Here is a 14,002-nt window from a genome sequence, read left to right as displayed (position 1 = left end):
AGCTGCTGTACTGCTGTCACAATTATATCACTTTCAGAATAGAAATCTGTTGCTCGTAGATGGTCTAGGAATGCCAAATATAATCTAGAGTTTATTTTCCAATATAATTCACATTTTATATCCCCTGAGAAGTGCTCTTCACCTTTATGAGCTGTCTTGGCTGAGCAAACTGGTGTTTTTTTTTTTTTTTTTTTTTTTTTTTTTAAGAAGGGTGGAGAGAACATGCCTGAATATGCTTTTCAAAGAGAATGATAAGATTATGCTCCAAGTGTTAAGAATGCTTTTGTGTGTTTTCTGGATTACCCTTTTATCCACAGATAGTCAACAGCCTTGGGTATTTTATCCAACAAAAGCATCCCAAACACTAACAAAACTGATGTGGATGCATTTGTCTATTTTATTTATTTATTTTCTAATTCAAGTTATGGAGCCTTGAGAGAAGCTAGACATCAAAAACAGTTTAAATTTGGCTGTTTGGTTTGCAGCATTGCTTTATATGTCCTGTGGAACACTCGAAGATTCAGTCTTACTGGTATCAGTGGTACTCTTCCAGGTATAAGCTGACAAACACCAAGTGGATAAAGGCTCAGAGATTTGAATGGAAATGCTTCTTTGCAAGTTCCAACATAGTATGTTGTGTGATAGCTAACATCCTTATAGTGCAGTCTAAAAAATGCAACAACAAATTTTTCACTAGAAGGCTTTATCAATGTGGGCTGTGTCACTGCATGAGCATATACACATATTAGGTTGTTGCAGCTTCCAACATCCAGCAAATACTAACCAGCATTTGTAAATGAACCTCTTTTAAATTGAAACAATTTGGGCTGGCACTTGTTTATGCACTACATCCTCTTTATTTGTGTGTCTATTATAGAGAAACGGAAATGTCAATAAGAATTATTGCAAAAATATGGGGAGCTTTCCAAAACTGGAAGTTAACACAAATTGTGGTAATTTACTCCTAGATAAGGGGTAAGGCAAAAGTGAGATCAGTGTAACATTTAGGGCTCATTATCTGGGAGGAAGTTTTGGCCTCAGAGCTTATGCTCATCATCTGCAGAGGGGTGATACTCACTCACTGCAAGATTATCTTTTGTTTTGGTGAGATCTTATTCTCACTACTCCTTACAGAGTGTTTTCGGCTGCAGAAGATGTGGTTTCTTTACTAACCACTTATGTGCTGGCCAGAGGATTTATGTATTACTCTGTGATAGACTGTCCTTGAATATAGTCTCTACTTTATAAAATAACAACTTCTTTTTCTTTATTTTATCTTTTCAAAAGAAAACTAAGCAGTGATTTAAGTAAACTGAAGTAACATTTTATGATAGATTAAGGACAAAAAATACAGTTTGCTGTATTTTAACTTTAGCACATTTAAACAATTTTATTTTTTTTTTGTACCTTCAGAAACATGAGGAAAGATTTGGTTTAAAAATGAGGAAGGTAAAAACTGGATGTAACCTCTTTAACAGAATGTACCACAATTCTGCTGTTTGCTGTGTTGACTTTGTTGTTTATAATGCATTGCGTGAGCACATTCACCATGTACTGAAGTGTGTGTTTGTGTGTATGGGGTGGGGGTAGGGGGAAATCTTTTTATGGAAAAAGAAGTTATGAACATAAACTATGAAGCAACATCTAATGAAAAGTTTCTTTTTAAGTGCAATATATTTATTTCTGCTAGAAATATAATATCAACATTATGTAATATTTGAAGCATTAAATGTTATTTGTAAACATCTTAAAATTATATATATATATATATCACAAAAATTGTACAGAAGTGCAAATGTGTGGATACTCAGTTTCTTTCATTAAAATATTGGGTGTTTTGATATATCATTCTTATTTAGCCAAAGCTTGCTGCCTCTGTTGTTTTTCCTCTCACCAAATCCCTGAGCACACTGGAGCCAACGGTGGATTTTTCTGTGAGCACACAAAATTTGGAAGGGCTGATCATATGCTAAAGGCAGTCTAAATCTTGAATTCAAGATATGGAGTGATACTTCTACAGTAGTTGAATGTCAGTGTAGTTTGCACATCATTACAAAAATGATTTTTCAAAATTCTCCATTATCATATTCAGAAATATTGGTGGTTTTGGCCACTAGAGCAGAACCAACGTGGCTGAAATGTGGGGTTCCCAAGATCCCCAAGATAATAAAAAGAGATCTAGGAAACATAGTCTAAGAAGGAATTGGAAAGGAATCAGGTCTGTTTAGGCTGGAGATGTGGAGATTATGGGAAGATGCAATAAGGTTTTCAAATGTGAGAAGAATGTAACAAGGAAGCAAGGAACAAATTATTCTCCCTATCTACTGCAGGCTTTTAATATCCTTTTATTTAATAGGATGTTATTTCTATTTAAATAACATACATTAAAGCATGGGAGAGTAACCTGAGACATCTAAGGTATTCAAAGAAGAGGGATAGTGAAGCAGGGGACCGGATTGCCTAGAGAAGATAAGGAGCAATGTCTATCACTGGAAGTCTTTAAGAACTGGTTGAACATGTGCTACTTGAGAACGATGTGACTAGAGCCAGTCTTGCCTTGGGACAACCGAAGTCTCTTGAAGTGCTTTCAAGCGTTCTGTGAGAGCCATGTCTTAAAACATCTTCCGACAAAATCCTGGTGTTGCTCCAAAGATTTACCATTACCATTAGTTGAGTTTTTTCTTCAAATTGAAATCAGCTGAAGGGTCTTTATGCAGCTAGTTCACAGGTGTTGCTGGCTTACAGGGAAACCTGATGTGATAGAAGAGCTGCAAAGTCCTAACGAACAGCTGTAACACTGCCTTAATTTGGTTTCTGTCTGAATGTAAGGAAGAAGAGAACAGCCTGAGGTAAGTCAGATACACTTTAAATGTGCTGAGTTGCAATCATTCATTAATGTATCTATTTTCCATTTGGAATATTTGCAAATGAGGACAGCTCATTGAGTTGGTAATTGTGTATGTTGTCTTTTGTACCTGTATTGTATTTTGAATGTCATCTTGGTAGCAAAAACATCTATTCTCTCATGGGTATTTAGTGCTGTAAAAGTCTTTTGCTTAACCTCAGGCTCAGGGGCTTTCCTGATTACATGTACAACTAAACACGTGTGCTGGCACTTTTTCTGAGTCAGAAATATTGGCTGTGTGCCGCTTCAAGATGTGGCTATGCCAAAAGTCTTGCTGAAATCAGTCGGCTTGCTTGTTTAAAGTTAAATCAATGCTTAAGTATTTCACTGGCTTTTCAGTTGAACACTCTGTGCTTTGTAGAATCAAGACTTTTGGGAGCAAGTTGTCTGTATGACAAACACCTTTATAGTTGGATCTCTTTTTTTTTTTTTTTTTTTTTTTTTTTTTTTTTTTTACTATTGGCAAAAAGAAAACCAGGGAATTAAATAAAGTGAAGATCTGGAGCTTCCTCCTAGCAGGGTTACTCTGAAGAGACTGATGAGTAGTCATGATGGCTGTAGGCTGCCTTGTGTTTCATATTTAGAAAACAGATTTATGTCCAAATCATCTTACTTGGAGACAAGCAGCACAGGAAAAAAATATATATACTTGGATGGTGATATTTTCTAAACTTCCTGTTTAGAAGCACAATGAATGCACTGATTTAATGCTATGTTAGAATTGTGGAGCAATAAATGATATTTTGAATTATGAGTAAAAAGCATTTCAAATGTACATCAAATTATTTAGATTATGCCGTGTCAGTTCAATATATAGGTGATTACTGATTATTGTTACTTATAATGATATACTTAACTATGTGTCTAACAATAGATATATATATATATCTAACAATAATCAATAATTCTAAGAATAAAGAGTTGTCAGCCATCTAATTCCTAAGATTCTTATTAAAGCTAGTTGCTAATATAAACATTGGTCGGTGAGGCTCTAGGGACCTCTGGGGAAACTACAGAAACTGGTTCTTGTTCTCCATAATAATTACTAGAAGGACTAAGAATATGTGGGGATACTTGCCAGACAGATTTTTTGAAGAGTGAGATGACCTCACCCAATGCAGACTGTACTAGATAATTCACTGCTGCAACACTTTTAGTTCTATAAATATAAAATATAACCCTAAAAACAAACCTAGAAAAAGGTGATGGTTTTTATTGTTTAGGCCTTCTGAGTCAAAAAAAAACAGCCTTAATTGTAGAGACTAGAGGGAGTTATTTGGTCATTACCTGTTGTTGAATTAAAAATCAAAACTGTGCTGAATCATTTTGATCTACTAGTTGGTTTCAAATTGTTTTTATTCTCATTTCAAAGCCTACCAGGAATATGTGTAGCCATTTTTGAGAGGTTTCTGTGTTCTAAAGAATCCCCTTGTTTTGAGAGACCGTTTTTGGAAACTTGATGAGCATCTGCTTCAAAGTTCTGTGCTCTCCTGTGTTTGGAGAAGGGTGGTTAGCAGAAATGGTGATGAGATAAATGATTGCCCTTCAGATATGCAGGGGGCACTCAGCAAGCTCTTTGTCTGCTTTAATTCAGTCAGCTGTTATGGGCGATAGCTCAAGCAGCAAGATGACTTCGGCAAATGCCTGCAACTGAATCCATAATATACGGCATTTAGGGAAAATAACCCCCGAAATGGTGGAGGTAATATAGTTTCTTGAACAGCTGCAGCAGTTCTCTGTTTAGATACTTAGCTTCTGGCAGTTCCTAGATATTCACAGCAGGGATGAAGTACGTAACATAAAATCTATGTCAGGAGTCTTTTATCTACTCTTTCAGAGGCAATCTGTTCATATATCTTGTCAGTTCAAACCAGAATTACTATTGTGCTCTTCACCTGAGTCTCTGTGCTAAGGCACCCTAAAATGTCCTGAAAGCAATAATAAGAAATTGTGGGATTTCATGACTTCTTTACTTATAGCCTACACCATCTTCCAGTTGGGTTTTAGGGACAATACATCCCGTAATTTTAACCATAAAATCCTAAATCATTTGGTTGATATCAGCAGAATCCACTTTCTTTCTCTGAGTTATCACAGAACTGGAATGAGCTGTGATTCTTCAACTGATAGCCCGTCCTTAACAGGGGCTGCTGGAATTGGGCCACCTCCAGGCAGGGGTCCTGTTCTGTTGAAACCACTCCTCCTTCTGTTTCTCTTTTCTATTATGAGACATGAAGTCTGCTGGTCTGTGCTGGTGTTCTCTAGTGTGAAAGCTGAGTGTGGGAGACAACTGTTTTTTTTCTTTCTCTTACTCCTTGTCTTAAAGTTGTGGTTGATAGCTAGTCCCTTACAAATCTATTGTTATTCTTTCCTGTTTTTATTATTCCTCTCGTATAGGCCCATCCCAGGGCAGCTAAAAGACAAATTAATCTTTATCTTGATGCAAATTGGTGACTGTAAAATTTGCATTGATAATATCTGAGTGTGTACCCCGGGCTTTGGCATGGCAGGTTTCAAACTCCGTCCCTCTGAGTGTCATAGCTCTTAGACTTTAGGCATCAGTCACACTGCTCATCTTCAATGATATTACAAATAAGTTAGTAGTGCTCAGTAGATTTATCAGTGTGACTTTATTTAATCACTCCCATTTTCTGTTAACACACTCGCCCCAAACAGTGCCTTGCCAGAGGATGATTAGATTGCTTCAGATGGTTAAAGAATTTGGCCTTCTTTGCTCTTGTGTTTTGCCACGCACTAGAAACATCCTACATTTTTGTATGCACAAAAATGCACAGTCTAACACTTGTGCCCCCAATTTCCTTTACAAGGCTTTAAATGTTTTCCAATTATTCTTAAATGAATTACTATGTGCCATATAGCCTGCCTAGCACTTAAGACAGCTTGGCATGGTTTCTAGTAGTTCTGGACAGACAACTTCTTGTGTTTTCAGTCACAGAAAGTATCTCCCATCCTACATGCCTGATGATGGAAAAGACTGATAAGGAATATTATAGGCTGAGATTTCAAAGCACCTAGGGAATGTAGATGCACAGCTCCCACTAATTTTAGCAAGAATGATGCTCCTAAATCCCTATGTCCTGTTTTGAAAGCCTTAGCCATACGGTTTTGCTATTTTGAAAGGGTTTTTTAGAGACCAACCTCTTCTGTTCTTTCAACAAGCTTGGCCAAACTGTTAGAGAACACATGGATACTTCATTCTTATTTGCTACCTCAACAATAAGAGCACTTATCTGAGTTGGAGGGATTAATGTCTCTTCTCTGTGCAAATCGGGACATGTTTTCTTTTGTGGATCCTCTTTTTGGAGCTTAGTTCTCCTTATGCTTTGCATAAGAAGAGCCTATATACCTGCCTCAAAGGCAGAGCTGCCATCTCAATGGAATAGGGAAAACAGAAATTTGCTGTCCCAAGCAGAAGGGATGGGCTAGAACTGTCTTGCCGCAGAAGAAGCAGGGAGAAATCAGAACATCGAATTACACAGAGGAGAACGGGAGCAGGGGGTGCCTCCAGCCCTGCTCATGAGCAGCTTCTGCTGCCTGGCACATTCAAGTTCCTCCCACAGGAAAAACAACACATTTTTCTCTTCAGGGCTTTGGCATAGGCAGTAAAGCAGGCAGCAGGTTTGGGACTGGTCTGTCCCCTGGTCTGCAGACGCTTAAACATGTAGACTTGTTGGTGTTTGTGCCTGGAGACACTCTGTGCGTTCCTCTGGTGGCTTAGGAGCCTAGAGGCTGAGATCTGCAATGTTCAGGTCTCTCTCATAGATCAGCCTCCAACCTGCATGCTTGGGCTGAACAGGGCAATAGTCCTACTTCTGTCTGAAATCCTAGTAGAAAGCTATGAGGAATGTAAATGATAATTATTCCAAAGTCCAAACTTTAGAAAAACTTTGTTAAAGCTATTTTTCACAAATAGTAACGTGTCTGTGAACCTGACATTCAATGTCTTATGACATAAAATATTTTTAACGCTTGTATGTGTGGAAATTCCTGGAAATGTGAATCCACAGTGCAGCTGTGGTAAGGTGGACATGTTCACCAGAATGAACACTCTGGGGAAAAATAGGAAGATGTAAATAGCAACTGTCCGGATGCTACAGCAGAAATAAATTGGAAGCTGATCATAAGATCTAAGTGGGTGTTTAGAGTTAGTGTAAATAGAAATACCAAATTAAGGAAATAACATGTAATTTCGAGATGAATTGCTCTATGTGCCAAATGTAAAAGTTCACGCTGAAGATGTACGGTATGCCAACAGGAGACTAGGGGAGACATTTTAAAACCTAAAATCACATGAAAAATTGCAAGCCATGTACAATAATATTTAACAAAGTCACACTTGCAATAAGGGCATAAACAAAACTACAATATAGTGAAAGAAGACAACTCTAGCTCAGGAAGAAGGTTCCCATTATCATGTAACTTGAAGGAAAAACAGATCAGATGTTCAGACTTCAGCCATACCAGATGCTGATTGAAGAAAACACTAAGAATCACCCATATAAGCCTGTCCAAGCAGAGACGAAATGAACGCTTATCGTAAATTTTGTGTTATAATGCTAATTGCTATTTACCTCTTCAGTTCTGGAGCAGGTCCACATAAAATAATTTGCATAGCTGGGCTAAACCAATGATTCAAACAGACAAAGACAACGAACTGGATTTTTCTGCTTTATCTGTGATTCATGACAAGGGCTGAGCATGCATCCAGATGGAGAAATTACTCAAAGAAGACAAAAAGGACCCCAGAAAAGGAAACAGAACTGCATATCATCTTCATTTAAATAATGAAAGCCATAAGAATTAATAAGTGTACCAAGCTGTTGGAATAAAATTGAGAAAAGAAACAGAACTCTGTAAAATTTCCCCCACCATTGAACATGACATACATAATCCAAAAATGAATAACGACTTAATTTTTTGTTTCACTTCACTGATGTTGAATTAACAAATGACTTAAAATAGATTTCTCCATGTGAAGTTGCTTTGAAAAGCGATGCTTAAAAGAACCGTTTTAAGCTGGTAAGGAAACAACAAGTTTAATAAAAATGTAAGCATTTGCAAAAATGTTACATGTGCGTCCGTACTTCTGTTAGTAAAGAAAACAAGGATTCTTAAACATGATGAAGTTTAGGCACAAAACTAGTTCTGCCAGAGGTTTGTACTTCTGCAACAAAAAGGACTAGAGCAGGGAGCTTGTTCGTGAAATGCAAATGTGGTTTCAGCTATTTTTATTGGATTTCCTTATTTATATTGAAAAGATGTTATAAACTAATCGTTTTACTTTGCTCCACCCAGCCTCATGTGTGAAATACCCACATGCAGAGCTGTAGGTTCAGTATATTTTAAATTTCAGTATGGGATGGATACATTCTTCATAACCTAATAGTAAAACTAAAACATTTAATTTCAACATTATGGCACCTTTTCACATGTGATAAGGACTCTTTTTTTTTTTTTTTTTTTTTAATTTATTTCCACCTGAAAATCATTTGGTCTGAATTAGAATCTGGTTCCAAGAAAGTGCATTTCTTCTTTTAACAAGTTCACTCATCATTGAGCTTCTTGGCCATGTTGTTCCTTCATTTGAATACATACATGTAATCTTTATATGATTGCACACTGCCACTCTGTCATACTTTTTTATTGTTATACGCCAAAATACTAATAATTAAAATAAATAAACCCTGCTGGCTGCACAAGCTTGTGCAGCAGAGAGCTGACTGTGCTGAGGGGTGGGGCACCCTATGTTTTGGTGGCAATCCAAACCCAGGACAGCTTTACATTGTCCTGGGTCCACCTGAGATCCATACTAGAGCCCGCGTGTGCTGGCATGGGTATAATTCCTGGTGTGGGTGTCCCCTCACAGAACAACCTTGCCATCGAGCTTCCAAGCTCAGGGCATTGCTCCTGGTTCTGGTGCCATCACTGGGGAACTTTCACCAGGAATACCTTGCTGGCAAAGCCACTGCAGGGCAGGACCATGTGCTGTGCTAAGAGGGCAGCCAACTTCAATATTTCCTGATGGGCATCAATGTTTTCTTTTTCTCTCTTTTAAATTTATTTTTATTATTATTATTATTTTTATCCTAACACTCAGCCTACAATGAACAATTCCCATGTTCGTTTCTAATGAGAACCCAATGGTCTTTGGGGAGACACCTGACCCTTCCCCTCCCCTACTTGGATTCAGAAAGCCACCTGAGAGAAAACTGTTTTCCAGCCTCTTTTCCGCAGGCTCTCTGTGCCCTCTGCCGGCTGCAGGCGGCAGGTCCGTGGGGCGCTGCTGCCCAGCTTTGGGTGGCTTAGGCAGGGACAGCGCCTGATGACACCTCAGGGTGAAGAGTAGGTAGGAAAGGGGAGAAAGAAGAAGGAAGTACAGGAAAAAGAAAAGGAGTTGGGCTGTCTAAATTTTTCCGTGTGCCCCGACCCAAATTGCCCAAATTCCCTCGTTTTCTCATCCTCACACGCCAGCATGACAGTGTTGTTTCAGTTCTTTCCCCAGGATCCTATATCATCACGGCTGCAAAACGTTATTTTACTGCTATAAGCCGCTTCCAAGCAGAAAAATTCTTTTTGGTTGTTGTTTTGTTTTTATTCTTTTCCCTACACAATATGTAACCTACAGCTTGCCTTGAGTATATCCTCTCAGATCTTATAGCTGGTCCTCAGGTGCAAAAGCCACAAGGTGAGGGAAAAGATGCTAACCTGTACCAGCAAGAGATTTCTGTTTCTTAAGTTGAGTGATGTTTTCTCTGGTTTTGTTGTTGTAATTGTTGCTGTTTTTTTTTTTTTGTTGTTTGGTTGGTTGGTTGGTTGTGGGTGGTATTTATTTTATTTTATTTTATTTATTTTATTTCTGTTCCCCCCTCTCTCTGCTTACCGATAGGCTGGGATCCAGTCAGTTGAAAGCTGTAATGTCATTTTAGATCATGGATGGTAATATATTTATTATTTATTTTTATTCCTACATTTTTTTTTTCAGCAAATATTAGTGTTTTCTGTAATAAATTTTATCTGAATAAGAGGAAATAATTAGCTCATATCCACATGCACAATTTTTTAAGTTCTTCCCAGTAGACAAAATAAGCATACCAGTCCATACCTTAACAAAGTTATCTTTGAATCCTTTTGGAACATGTACCTAATACCATAGCAAGCAGAAAATGCACAGCCTGATTTCTGTTTGTACAAAAGCCAATTTATAGTGCTCAGAAAGCCTTGCAAGGCTTAAAACAGGTGTCTGCACCCACATAAAGCTTGCTTTCTGCACCAGAGTTGTGCAACTGGATAGTCGTACAGGACTTGGTGTTGCTCAGCTGGGAAAGCATGTCACACCTAATGCCTTACTTGGGGCGAAAATATGCAGATTGCATATTTACGTAAAGATGCATGTCTTTTCTTTTGTGGGAATAATTTTCATACATCTGCAGACCTTCACTTTGAATCTCAGCAAGCATGATGATAGTGAGTTCTAAAGAGACTTTGTGGTTTATTCTCTTGAAATGTCTTAAAATCTGTCCTCTTTTTCCTTCCACTTTTTGCATAGATCTAAATTGTTTTTAGTACAAGAGCCCTCTGAATGCAAAACCATACCCTGCTACCATGAAGTCTGACTGTTGAACTAAGTTGAAATTAGCTAAATAATAAAGAATCATTTGGTATAGTTTGGCAATCTCATATATGAGCTTACAGAGACTTCAACTGTATTTCTGGAGGTAAGTGAGTAAAAATCATGAGCATAAAGACTTATCTTCACATTTAATCTCCATGATTTTTGATTCTCTTTTTAAGTGGGCACAATGATAGAAATGGTACTATCAGACAAATGCAGACTCTGCTGAACTCCCTAGTTAAATGGGAATACATTTCTTCCTAAATGGAAATGTTGAAGTCCCAAGCATGTGTCTGCCCTTAGCCCTGCTGTCTCTGAAGAGGAAAAACATGTATTTGATAGATAAGAGAGTTTGGGTCCCTCCTTGTTCTTCCAAGCCTTAGTTGGGGCTTTTCAGAAAAAAGAGGACTATGCTCCATGAAAGAGTCTAATGCCATTAGTACTAAAATTAAAGGGACTGTAGGACAAGGACAGTGCATCTTTGAAGTGTACAGAAAAGACAGAAACCAGGCAGTTCTTCTTGAGGTAAAGTTTGCAACATGAGAAATGTAAGAAAAACCTGAAGATGCAGTTGCAGTCCTTCTCTTGGAAGGTGTCTGCTGATGTGAAGTCCTTTGTCTTTAGGTTTCCCTTCCTTTGAGAACAAGGGGTGTAGTTTTTCTTCTTCAAATCATTCTAATGACGGTGGGGAAGAAAGCCCAGAAACGTGTTGTCCCTGAGACCCATGGGATCTGTTTGTGGAAGCCTTCATGAGGAAGAGACCTCCAGAGTTAGTTCAAGAGAGGAAGGCAGGCAGCAAACCCCATTATATGTGAGAGAGAGAGACTCACTTTTGAATGTGGCAAATACAGCAGATGTCACTCCATGGGAAAGCAAACATGTATCCTGGGGTAGAGAGTATAAATAAAAAGATACTTTCTCAATCTCTTGAATGAAATGAAAATGTTAATTATGACCAAGATTTTATTCAGTGTTTTAGAAATTTGAGACCTCAGGGCCTCTGACGTGCTATCAGGGGATGCAGGTTTCCTTCTAGCATTTAGGTATTTCCTTTCCACCCACAGCACACCTTTAAAAATATATGAAACACTGAAAGCAGCAGGCCTCTGTTGAATTGGCACATTTAAAGTTATTTTCCAACATGACTCTTCTTCTCTTTCCTTCTTTGTCCTCTGACTTTCTATTTTCTTCCTCATTTACTGCCTAACCCTCTGTAGTCTTGTTCTGGTCCCTATTCTCAGTGCTACTAATCGACTAGTCCCACAACTCCATTCCCTGTTACCACCCTCACGTCAGATCATCCATTCTACTTTCAAAGTTGGCCTGTGACAGACCAGTTGGAAAAACCTCGGGTGTCTCTTGAAGACCCGAGCTAATTTTCACCTGCAGACTCAGTGTTTCCTCTTTCTTCTCCTGCTGCCCTACCTCAGAACAAAGACCCAAGCAAATGTTACAGGTTTGGTCCTGCTCTTTTGCTTATGGGGTTTTCTCTCTCTCCCTTTCTCTCTTTCTCTCCTTCTTCGGCAAAAATTGAAGGGATTTTCATTATTTTGTTGTAGAAGAGTGATATTTTCTGAGTTACATAGAGACATGACAAACCACTTCTGAATAGTAGTTCAGAGTAAAAGTAGCATTTTCCTTGCTGTATTAGGAGCTGGGTGGTCTCTAGCTCACAGCTGGGTCAGGGGATACTTGGGATGAATTTTTTTTTCATAAAGACTCATTGGGGGATTAGCTGGTATATAATAATAAAAAGTAGGACAAGAAGGGATCTTCAGAGATCATCTCCATGGCTCAAACTGAGATCAGTTTATAATTAAACCACCTCTGAAAGATGTTTATCTTATCTGCTCTTAAGAGCCTCCAACAATGGAGATTTCACAGGTCCTTTAAAAAGTCTGATATTTAGCTACTCTTTCACTAGAAATCAGCCCTAATGTCTAACCTGTCCCTGAGTCTAATTTTAGCCCTTCATTCCATATCCAGTGCTTCTTTCTTTTCCTGCAGCAACCTTTTGCCTTCTTGAAAAATGATATTGCATTGCCACTGATTACTCTTCTCTAGTCTTTTTCACATCCTTCTTGTGTGGACTTCAAGGGGTTTTATGCTGTGTGTATGTGTTTGGAGGGGGAAAATCTACTCTGCAACTACTGTGGCTGATGTAAAACAAGAATGACAGTAAGGGATAAAGGAGATTATGAGGAAAAATCCCTGTCCTTCAGTGGGTCTACATCTTTTCTGAAGTGCAGTGCTCACTACTAGACACATTCCTTTAACTGAGATCTTACCAGTGCTGACTGGAGGCGATAGATGATTTCATGAGTGAGATACGAAACTCCTTTTTTTTTGTATACCCTAATGTAATGTTTTGTTTTTCTTCAGTTGTTCAACAATGCTGACTGATATCACTAGAACATAGAAGATTTTAAAAATCAGTTTACTCTAACAGGTTATTTTGTATTCTTTCTTCTGTAACTTTGCTAATACTGCTGGCAATAAATCAGTTGCAATTGTGGAGGTTCCACACCTCTTGCAAAATGCACTTCTGCATGTGGCCTGTGAACGTGAAGGTACTTTAAACTTGGCATGGGGAGTTTTGGAGTTAGTGGGCAATGGGGCTCTATGTGGTTGAAAAGCAAGTAGAATTTTTCCAGGCATTGCCTCAGCAGATGGGGAAAAAGAAAACTTCTGTCTGAAGCAAAAACATCTCTTAAAACTTCATCACCTTTTTCTACAGTCACTTTGCATTTCTCTTCTCCCTAGCATGGTCTGTTCTGTGTGTTCTTGTCCCAGGAAACAGCACTAAGTATTAGTTCCAGCCAGCATACTCTTCTACTATATGACATCCTTTCCTTCATCCACCGAGAGGCAATTTTAAAAGCATCCTTCCCGTGAGGGATTTCATCAGAGAAACCCACGATTACAGGATGGTCCACAGTTTCTCTGCAGTAGAGCCTCAGCTCTTCTCAATACCAATGAAATTATCTGGGACTTCCTGACGTGGCAGTTGCATGAAAAAATGGCTAAATAAAGAAAGGTATGTCTGATACATTTGAAATATATGCTTTACATGCCCAGCAGTGCTGTTTGACTTCTAGTATTTTATAGATAATTATCTTAGATACAAGCATGTGCGTGTACATATTTATATGTATTCATACATATTCTTATGTATTCAGATGTATTCACACATTCTCATCTGTATGAATATGTGTACTCTTGAAAGTGGGTTGCTTAGTGAACTTCTCATTTTCCTGTCAAACTAACGTGAGAAAATGAGCGCTGTACCGTATTCAGGCTTTAGTCTGTCATCAATACATACATCCACATATATCAGCGATGTAATCCCTCATTAAGTAAAAGCCTCTTGTGAGGCTTTTGTGTGACTTGTGAGAGATGGGGTGCGGGAGGCAGCAATGGTGCCGGTTCACTTGCAGGATGGTGTGTGGTGCTCCAGGGGGCAC

This window comes from Netta rufina, assembly GCF_964035555.1.
Source record: "Netta rufina genome assembly, chromosome: 2".
Lineage (NCBI taxonomy): Eukaryota > Metazoa > Chordata > Aves > Anseriformes > Anatidae > Netta > Netta rufina.
This window is presented reverse-complemented; position numbering follows the sequence as displayed.